We start from the raw sequence: 10724 nt of genomic DNA on the forward strand, positions 1-10724 counted from the left end.
TTGCATTGCTCTACCTTTCATTGCCCTTTTTCCTTTAACAGGCACGCTGATCTGAAAGGATAGAAGAAAAATTAGGGTTTCTTCTTGTTTTCAGTGGTTTTCGACCTCTGTGAATGATTTTATAGTGTAACTACAGTGTGTTTGTCTTGACCGTTATCCTTATATGATTGCAATTGTCTCTTGGCTTTGTTGATGTGTGTTTGAAGCTTGATTTCCTTCTAGGGTTTCTAGGTTGCCCTCGACTCATTGCTTGGCTTGTTTCTATGAGATTGATTATTTTCCATTTAGGACTCTTGCTGTAATCAGGACACCATTTTCAAGTTGCTTTCGGTTCGTGATTGTAAAGTTATTTTCATTAGTATTGAGTCATATTGGTGCTTTGAAAATTCTTTTTCTCCATCGCCAAACATATATTGCAGTTGTTTGCTTTGGTAGGAATGAAAGTGAATGATTTTTTTGATTTCTTTGTTTAGAAAATAAAAGTGAAAGATTTCTTCATTTAAGTATTTTTGAAATGACTTTGCATTTGAAACCATAAGTGAATGGAATTTTCATTTTAGTTGTTTTAGATTGTATTTTTCCTTTGCTCATTGCATTAGTTTGCTTTGTTGAATTAAAGTGAAAGGAAAAGAACAAAATATTGGTGCATCTTAGTGAAATGAAAGTGATTTTTGTTTCTCATAGGATTTCATTTTGGCATTGCATTTGTTAGTGAAAGTAAAATATTAGGTCTCATTTTTACATTTGCATTGGAAAGATAAAGAGTTATGTTTTGATGCATTTTTCCTTGATTGATGCATTATTTGGTTGCCTCTCTTCCTTCATTAGTTTATCCTTCATCGAATGAAAATATTTAATTTTTGTCATTTACTTGCATCATAGGAATTCAGGTGACATCATTATGCCATAAAACTGGAACTTAATTGAAGATAAACTTAAAATTTACCTCAATCAACCTAAGGAGCATTTGTAACCTAACATAAATATCTATAGGTCTAGGCTAGAGATGTGTTCCAATGCCTTTAAACATAGCAGTTGTCATTAACTTCCTACATTATATCCTGGGATTGAAATCCCATCCCAGTACGGAAGTATATCAAAGGTTCTCCAGTACTTTCAGGTATATAGGAGGTACTTCAATATGGAAAGTATATATGATGCTCTCATCAAATGATTATGCATTAGACAATGCTAACATGGACTTGTTCTCCCCATACCATCGAGTATATATTGGGAGACCCCACTAGGTTTCTATCCTTTAGCCACAGGTAACCGAGTCAGCCACCTTGTAAACATGATACACCGAACACGTCATTTGGGGACATCGACCATCGTATGTCAAGTCCTTGGTTTCGATTAAGGTGTATATAACAATTCACGGATACTTGGTAAACCCTCTTGCCTAGCATTACCCATTTTGATTTATTTGTTGTTTCATGTCATAAAATTAATTGCCAACGATAACATGTCAAACCCATGTAGTTGCTTCTTGGCCTCACATTGAGTAATTCCTTGTAAATTTTAATTTTAATCAGCCCTCAATGAATCATCTCTTCTCCTTCTTCTCTTGAGAGAAATTCATCATGGCTGAACCATCGGGTTCACCTCACAGTTCCCCTTCGTCGTCTGATACTGAAGGGTCTTCACAAGGAGTTCATCCTGAACTTTCATAGTCACTTGAAGCTCAAGGCTTTGAACTTGGAATTGTCCCAAGTATCCAACCCCTTGCTTCTCATCCTCCACCTCGAGACTCATCATCATCTCAGGAGTCTGATCCAGAAACCCCTGAGAGTCCACAGAGGTTTTTTTTATATCCTCTAAATCCATTATTTGATCCATTTGTGATATCTCCTCAACATCCTTATAGTCCATACGATCAATTGGGTGTTCCTTTGGAGTTATCTCCTCATCTTTCTTAGATTCCTCCTCACCAATTGTTTCCACTTATGGCTTCAGAAGGTGAGATTCCAACGTCTCCTCAAGTTCCTTTGCAAGTATCCACTACTCACACTCCTAGTGTTGATCATGAATCTGAATATGACTTTCCTTCAGAAGGCTTTCCTTATTTAGGAGGAGTTTCATCACAACCACCTCCTGAAAACAGTGGGCCTATGCTTCCACATGGTTATAAAACCTTGGCTCAAATAGTTTCATGAACTCCCAATGCTTCTTCTTTATACAAAAATCCAATTTGGTCATCAAATTTTATTCCTACTTCTGGTTCGTTTATTCCTAACGTGACCTCTCAGATCCCTGTGAAAAATACTGCTACTTCAGTTCTGATTCAACCAACGATTTTGTCACAACCATTACCATCGTTTCAACCTTCCATTCCAGTGCAACTGACAATTTTGGTTTATACATTTGTAAGTTCCTCAGTCCCCCCATCAAGTGGAAAAAATGTACCACCGCCTCATTCATAGCCTGGGGGGGGAAATCCAAACTTTCCTCTTGTGTCAGGTGGAACCCATGTGAGTGGATCACAACCTCACATGGTTGGAGTGAGTCAACCTAATCCTAGTGGTATTCCTAATCCCATTGATCCATCCAGGGCAAGTAATATCTAGTATCAACAGCCTTACATGGCCCAGATACCTCTCCAATAGTCTTATGTTCCATATGGTTCACAAGAACTGCAAAATCCACCTTATATTCCACAAGAATTTCCTCATGTGCAACTTGGTCAAAATCATATTCCCGGTGCATATGGTCAAATTTCAATTGGAACTTATCAATAGCAATAGGAAATCCCTCAAGGAACTGTTCAACAACCTTTACTGCAACAAGGCCAACCTTTACAGCAGCAAGGAAAACCTTTGCAGCAGCAGGGGCAACCTTTGTAGCAGTTTCAACAGCCTTTGCAATAGCAAACATAGTTTATCCGAAAACCCAACCAACCCTTGTATAGTAAGGTCAACATTTTAGGAGCAAGGTCAACCTTTTCAGTAGCAAGCTCAACCTGTATATCAACAAGGTCAAGCTTGCAGAGATAACGCCAACCCTTGCAGCAACAGGGCCAACAACTTTATTACCAGGGTCAACAGGTGCAACAACCTTACAATCCATATGCTACACACAATGTTTATCCTCCTTATGGTTATCAATGGCCTATGGCAGGTCAATATCAACCCTACCCTGGACAAAATCCACCTTATGGTCAAGGTATCCCTCAATGGGGGCAAAATCAAGCCCCTTATGGTCAAAATCCTCCACTTTGGGGGTAGAATCCTTACCAACAAGGTTGGAACCCGCATAATGGGCCTTATCAAAGGCCTTATATGCCTTTTAACCCACAATTTCCATTTTTAGCAACGTTGGAACTACTTGATGTCTCGAGGCTTACTAATGATTCAATTCTTCATTCTCCTTATTGGCCTCCGGTTCCCACTAAATTTCTGAACGATTACCCCAAATTTGAGGGAAAAGCTAAAGAGGACCCTCAGGCCCATGTGATGACATATCACTTATGGTGTTCTTCCAATTCCTACATTGACGATTATGTTCATCTCCGCCTCTTTCAGCAAACCTTGACAGGTGCTGCTGCAAAGTGGTACATAGAGTTGCATCACGATACCTATGTAGACTTCAAAGATTTGGCCATGGCCTTCCTCGTCCACTTCCAGTTACCAGTTCATTATGAAACTGGTACCCACTTGTTGACATCTCTAAAACAAGATACTGTAACCCATATCTACGATCACATCCATGAATGGAGACATCAGAGTTGCCTCATCAAATTCAAAATCCCTAATGAGTTGTTGACTGAATGGTTCACTAAGTCATTTGTAAATAAAATCGTTGCAGATATAACAATGGGAGGTTGTGTTACTGAGGATCAAGCTATTTCCCGTGCCCAGTATTTGGATTTGGTTTACTGCCAATCTGGCATGTTGTATAAAAACTTTCCTGATGCTCCAAGGCCATCTTCGGATCGAGCATCTTTGAAGTCTCTAGATGTGCCACTTGTTGATGGTATCATTGGATCAATATTGCAAAATTCCACTAAAGCTTCTTTGAAGCAAAAACCTATTTCTAATACTGGTTCTAATCCTCCTTTGAAAACCCCATCAAATCCTAGTAAAACCTCTGAGGTCAATGTCGTCGAGTCTACAGCAGAAGACAAAGCCTTGAAAGGTAAGAAAAAGGGTAAAGGTAAAGCAAAATATGACTCCCTAAAACAGGATCCTCCTAAGCGATCTGCTAATTATGCCTCCAAACAAAAGTTGAAATATCCTTGCCTCATTTGTGAGGAAGATCATTATACCAAGGATTGTCCCTGACGTGTAGAAGTTAGTCATTTATTGAAAGGGACCCCGGTTGTATTGAAAGAGCCATTTCCATATCAATAGACTCATTTGGTAGACCAACCACAATCCTCTGCCTCATCTGGTTCTCATATTTACATGATGATGGTTTCCTTGCCTATCTCTTTAGCCACTTGATTGAAATATTATCAAACTCCTCAAAAACAGATTGTGGAAAAGGAAGCCAGTGATATAATTTCTACTTCCGCTCCACCTAGTTCTGGTCCTCTCCATATCGAGAGACCTAATAATGAATCCATCATCTGACCACCTCCCAAAGGTGTGCTTCGGAAGTCATCCTATAATCTGAATGCTAGAGTTTCTCAACATTACAGTATTGTCGAAGATTTAACTCAAGTGCCTTCGGTGATGTCTGATTTGGAAGTTCTCCAAACATGTATAACGTAATGGAAACCATTATTTTATTCTATAGAAGGCATCAATCCTGCTGATTCAAACTTGATTACTTTCAATTTGGAAAACCATGTTCCTCAAATTCCTCATCAAATTTCATTTTTGATTCAATTTCTTATAAAAGGAAAGATGATCCATCAAACTGACATTGATGAAGGTGCTTCCACCTGCATCATGTATATTTCATGTTGGAAAGCTATTAGCTCTCCACCTCTCAACCATTCCCCAAACACTTTGGAGGCCTTTGATGGTAGAGGCTCCCTTCCTTATGGTATTATCATAATTTTTCCCATTACCTTGGACGGGAAGACTGTTGAGTTAGAAGTAGAAGTTATAGATGTGAATCTAAATTATAACCTTCTACTTGGGCGAAGTTGGACCCATGCCATGTTTTGTGTGGTTTCCTCTTTGTTTCGGGTGCTCTGTTTTCCTCATGAAGAAAAATTTGTCACCGTCGATCAATTGTCCTTTTTATCTTCCAGTGATTCAAATGGAAATGTCCTATATGTGGGAAAAATCAATATTCCATATGAGAGTATGGGGGAAGGTATTTTCAAATATTCTTCTTTAATGGGAACTTTTTCTCTCCCACCTCTGCATTTCACCTCACTCAACATGATCTCTATCTCCACTAACCCGTGTATCATTCCCTCTCCAGTTCAGGTTGATTCGTTTGGTGACGCTAAGCTGCGAAGTCCCTTATAACAAGCTTATCAAGAAATTGTCTCGGCTTTAGCAACCTCTTCAAAAAGTCATGCTATTCTCAGTATGAACCTAGATACCTATTCACATTCTCCTTGGCTTGGTTCTTGGGATTCTCCAGATCCTTTGAACGAGATATTCCCCACTGATGAGTGTATTGTTGAGGTTATGTCTCTTGATGAAACTCCTTGGAATATTGCCCATCATCGTTCCTCGTTTCTTCCAAGTCTAAGTGAGATTCCTTCATGTCTTGAAGCTTTTGTTTCTCATCATTTGACACATCAACTTCAAATACCTGTTCTAGTGCACGAAGTTTTGTCCGAAGGTAATATGGGAAATATTACTGCAACCATGTCAATTGAAATTTCCATTAAACCTCGAATTGTCGAGAACATTCACATTGGGGTTTCTTGTTCTCCTGATGAGATCAGGGTTTACACTGACCTTTTCAAAGAATTTTGTGATGTCTTCACTTGGTCATATGAGGAAATGCCTGGTATTGATCCAGCTATTGTGGTGCATGAAATACCCACATATCCTAATGTGAAGCATGTTCGAAAATGGATCTATCCCGTGCATCCTAGGAAGGTCACTTCTATTAAGGGAGAAGTTGAAAAACTTCTAAAAGCTGGTTTTATTTACCCTATCCCATTGACATATTGGGTCTCTAATATCGTACATGTTACTAAAAAGTAGGGAACAATCCGAGTTTGTGTTGATTACATCGACATCTATCGTGCATGCCATAAAGATAACTATCCCACTCCTTTTATTGATCAAATCATTGATAAGTGTGCTAGGAGTGAGATATTCTCTTTTATGGATGGTTTTTCTGGTTACAACTAGATTAACATATTACCTGTTGATCAACACAAGACTACTTTTATTTGTCCATGGGGTAATTTTGCTTATAAGAAGCTCCCTTCCAGTATAAAAAATGTTGGTGCAATATTCGAGAGAGTAATTTAATATTCCTTTCACGATATTAAACACATTGTTCAACCTTATCTAGACGACTTACTAGCTCATTCTACTAAGCATCATGACCATCCGGACCACCTCCGAGCAATTTTTCCATGTTGTCAACACTATAATATCCATTTCAATCTGCGTAAATGTGCCTTTTGTGTAGAATTTGGTTGACTCTTGGGGTTTTTTTGTGTCTGAAGAAGGAATCCAAATAGATCCTCTAAAAGTGAGGCTATTGTAAATTTACCCCCTCCTTCTTCACTGCACCAATTGCAAAGTTTTCAAGGAAAGGCTATTTTTCTTCGTCTCTTTATTCCTAATTACACTGAGCTTGCCAAGGAATTTACTCACCTTCTTAATAATGGGATACCATTCATTTGGGATGAAATTTCCCAAAAATATTTCAATGCTCTAAAGCAAACACTCATCAGTGCTCCTTTATTCCATCCCACTGACTAAAACTATGATTATTTCTTATACATGGCCATGACTGATAGTACCATTGCTATGGTGTTGGTCTGGGATGATGGTGATGGTAACAAAAATGTGGTTTATTATTTGATTCGAAATCTTATTGACACCGAAACTCGATATGCTCATGTCAAGAAACTTTCCTTGGCAGCAGTCCATGTTGTTCAACAATTTCTCCATTACATTATTCTACGAAAGACCATAATGATTTCTACCTGTAACCCCATGAATTATATTATGAATCGTCAGTTACTTAGGGGAAAATACTCTAAATGGATTGTTATCCTGCAAGACTTTGATTTGGAGTTCATCTTCTCCAAATCGAAGAAGTCACTCATTTTTGTCAAATTGATTTGTGCCCTTCCTCCTGCAAACACCACCACTGATTTTACTAAGTAGATTCCCGATGAAACTTTGTTTCTCATCAGCACTCTCAACCCATGTTACAAAGATATCATTGTTTATATTTAGACCCAAAATTTCTGATCCTATTTGTCTTGATCCGACCGATGCTACATTCGGCATCAGTCTCAACCTTATCAAATTATTGGTGATACATTGTATTGAGTCGGCGTTGATTCTGTTCTTCGCAGATGTCTAACAATTTAAGAGGCTGAATGAGTCTTGAATGACTGCCCCTCTGGGGAATGTGGTGGTCACATGTCAGGCTATGCCACTGCTCAAGAGATCCTTCATGTTGGTTATTTCTGGACTTCTATTTTTAAATATTGTATTCTGGCAGTTCAAAAGTGCCATGAGTGTCAGATTTATAACCGCAAGCAGCACGCCTCACCAGCACCCTTACACCTAGTCATTATCATTGGCCCATTTACTAAATGGGGCATAGATTTCATGACATGTAACCCTCGCTTAGTCGGGGGGCATGACTATATCATCGTCGTCATAGACTATTTTACTAAATGGATCGAGGCGATGCACACATATAATGTTGACGGTATCATTGTTGCTCAATTCCTCTTTAACCATGTCATATCTTGTTTTGAGGTCCCTCAAGCCATTTCCATGGATCATGGATCATATTTTCATCAGTACATCATGGTAGAGCTTACTGCTCAGTTGGGCCTTCGCCATGATAGCTTGGCTACTTATTACCCACAGGCCAATGGCGAATTTGAAGTAATTAATAAAGTATTGATTACTATGCTTCAATGAACCATTGGGAAGCATAAAAAGGATTGGCGTCTCATGCTATTCTCAGCTCTTTGGTCTTACCAGACTTCAGCTAAGACAACCATTGGTTTCACTCCATTCCAGTTGGTTTATGGTTTAGAGGCGACACTCCTGATCGAGTGTGATATTCCTTCATTAAAGCTAGCTATCAAGATACTCCCTGATACCTCACTTGAAGAGGAGCGGTTAATTTATCCTGAGAGGCTCGATGATACCCCTCATATTGCTGCGATGGTGATCGAAGCACAAAAAAAATGAGTTAAAGCTCATTTTGATCAAACTGTTTCTCCATAAGTTTTCGCTGAAGGTGACTTGGTCTTGCTGTATGACCAAGCCAACGATAAGTTGGGAGCTGGGAAGTTCGAACCTATGTGGCATGGTCCATACATTGTTAAATAGGTGCCTATGAGTTGGTTGACTACGAAGGTATTTGAAAACATATTATGTGTGAATTTCATGTAATTACGTGTGTACATTAGTATGTGAATTCATTTGGGTGTAGTTTTGATTTTTTGGTGTGATTGTTTGCTTTGTAGACATGTTCCCTCTGCTTACCTTGTGCTCTACTCGGTTTGTAGATGTCATCAAACCATTATGTTGGTTTTTCTAATGGTGCTTATTGTAGCACACAAAACCTATCTTCCGTAGCTTTGGCACTTTTCGCCCCTGATGGTGAGTTAGTCGATTTACAAGGTATTTCCTGGGAAGAACAAATAATAATATTGCCGAGTACAATGTAGTCATTGAACTGTTATCAAAAGCAGTTGCTCTTGGCATTAGAAATTTAGTTGTTAAGTTAGATTCACAACTCATTATGTCACAGTTGAATAGTCATTACTAAGTAAGAAATCCACAAATTTTGCGTATTTATCTAAGTGTTTGATGAGCACCAGTATTGTAGCAAGAATGTTGCAACTCCTGGAGCTACCAACTTTACTTTATCAACCCAGGGTTTGTACAAAATTGGAGGTGATAGTGTTGTATACACAAGTAAAAGTGATGGTTCTGCCTTTTTTCATTGTTTAGATGGCAAGAGACCACTAGGGTTTTCAATCCAGACTTTTATGGATTCAGAAGAAGCTTGACAACTAATGAAAGAAATAGGAGTCTACTCTATGAGAAAGCTTATTTACTGCAATAACGAAAGATACTGAAACTGAATGCTAGAACACACCATTGCCTAACTAACTGCTAAGAAACTATGTTTTACAATAATTCCAAGCTAACATGTATGAAATGCTACTGTCCTAAGCATGGAATCTCAAAACATCAAACATTACTTTTATGCATCTAAAAGACTGAAATAAATCAGTTTTGTTCTTTTTATTCTTTTTATGGAAAATCAAGTGTAAAACCTAATCTCTTTTGGTGATGTGGTAGGTGGTTTAGTGATGTTGATGGATGGTTGGGAGGTTTAGGATATGGTTGGAAGGTTTGGGAGACCCTTGGGTGACTTGGTGTGGCTTCCTAGAGGTTTTCCCTCAATTCAGCCTCAAAACAGGCCACTACAGGAAAACCTAGAGGATGTACTAGAAACCTACAGGATTCCCTGTATTTCTATGGAAGGCTTAGGGAAGGTGGTGGATGGGTGGAATGGAGTGATAAAATTCCTAGGATCACTTAGAACTCAAAACCAAGGTTAAGAGATGGTTGGATTCACTCAACATGCTTGGAGGAATTTCTATGTAAAATAATGAGATTCGTGAAGATCTTGGTGAAAGCAAGGAATGATTATGGATGGATGAAGTTGGAAGCTAGTTGCCTTCTATGAGATATATTTATATTTCTTAAGCACCTGCTCTGCATCAAACATTTATAATTGCAAAAAATTCATGTAAATAAGAAGAATTCTAACAAGCTAGAAAAGCATAATTTAAAGAACTAGCTGTCTACTTCATGCATGAGGAAAATTGTTGAATAAAATGGAATCATGGATGAGATCTACTGTAAGGCTGAAGATGTAAGAGATGGTAATTAAATCCTACACTTGCAAAATTGATCAAATTCTAGTTCAAGTACAATAAACTCGAAATCTTATGAGAAAACGGAAATCTATCTTTTTGGGGCTGCATAAAGGTCTTTTCCTCAAATCATGATCCCTAAGGGAAGAGGTGAGGCCAAGACACCTATTGACAACTTGGTGGTACTCCTTTTATCCCTTCTAACCTGCTACTAAAGTAAAGCACAAATGGAAGCAAACTAATAAACAACTAATCAAATCTACATTACTTGCAATAAAATACTTCTAAAGACAATATAACCATGAATCTATGAAACTAAGCCAGGCATATAGATACATGAAGAGGAGACTTTGTTGCTAGGGATGGGCCCTAACCAAAGAGATTTAGCCCTCTGATTTAACTTAGTGTTGGATTAAGAAAAATCTCATTTTCATTATCAAAACAGAAAATTACATCAATGTCTTCCACAAGTCTAGAGCTCGAAAATAACTAGTGTTTTTACCACAAAAATTTGAATCCTAATGAGGCTCTAGGCCTCTTTACTTATACAACTAAAGTCCCCAATGAATTCCTTAAATATAGGGAGGCTCGTCTCCCAAACTCGAGATTAAATAACTCTTTGTCTTTCACTTGCTTGGTTGCCTTTTGATCTTCATGACTTGGCTGATTGCACTCTGAGCTGGTGTGATTAATGGAGGAATATTCGATTGGG

Source organism: Pinus tabuliformis, chromosome 4_2 (genome assembly GCF_031772625.1).
Source record: "Pinus tabuliformis cultivar Carrire ecotype Pingquan chromosome 4_2, CPIR1, whole genome shotgun sequence".
In the NCBI taxonomy this organism is placed as follows: domain Eukaryota; kingdom Viridiplantae; phylum Streptophyta; class Pinopsida; order Pinales; family Pinaceae; genus Pinus; species Pinus tabuliformis.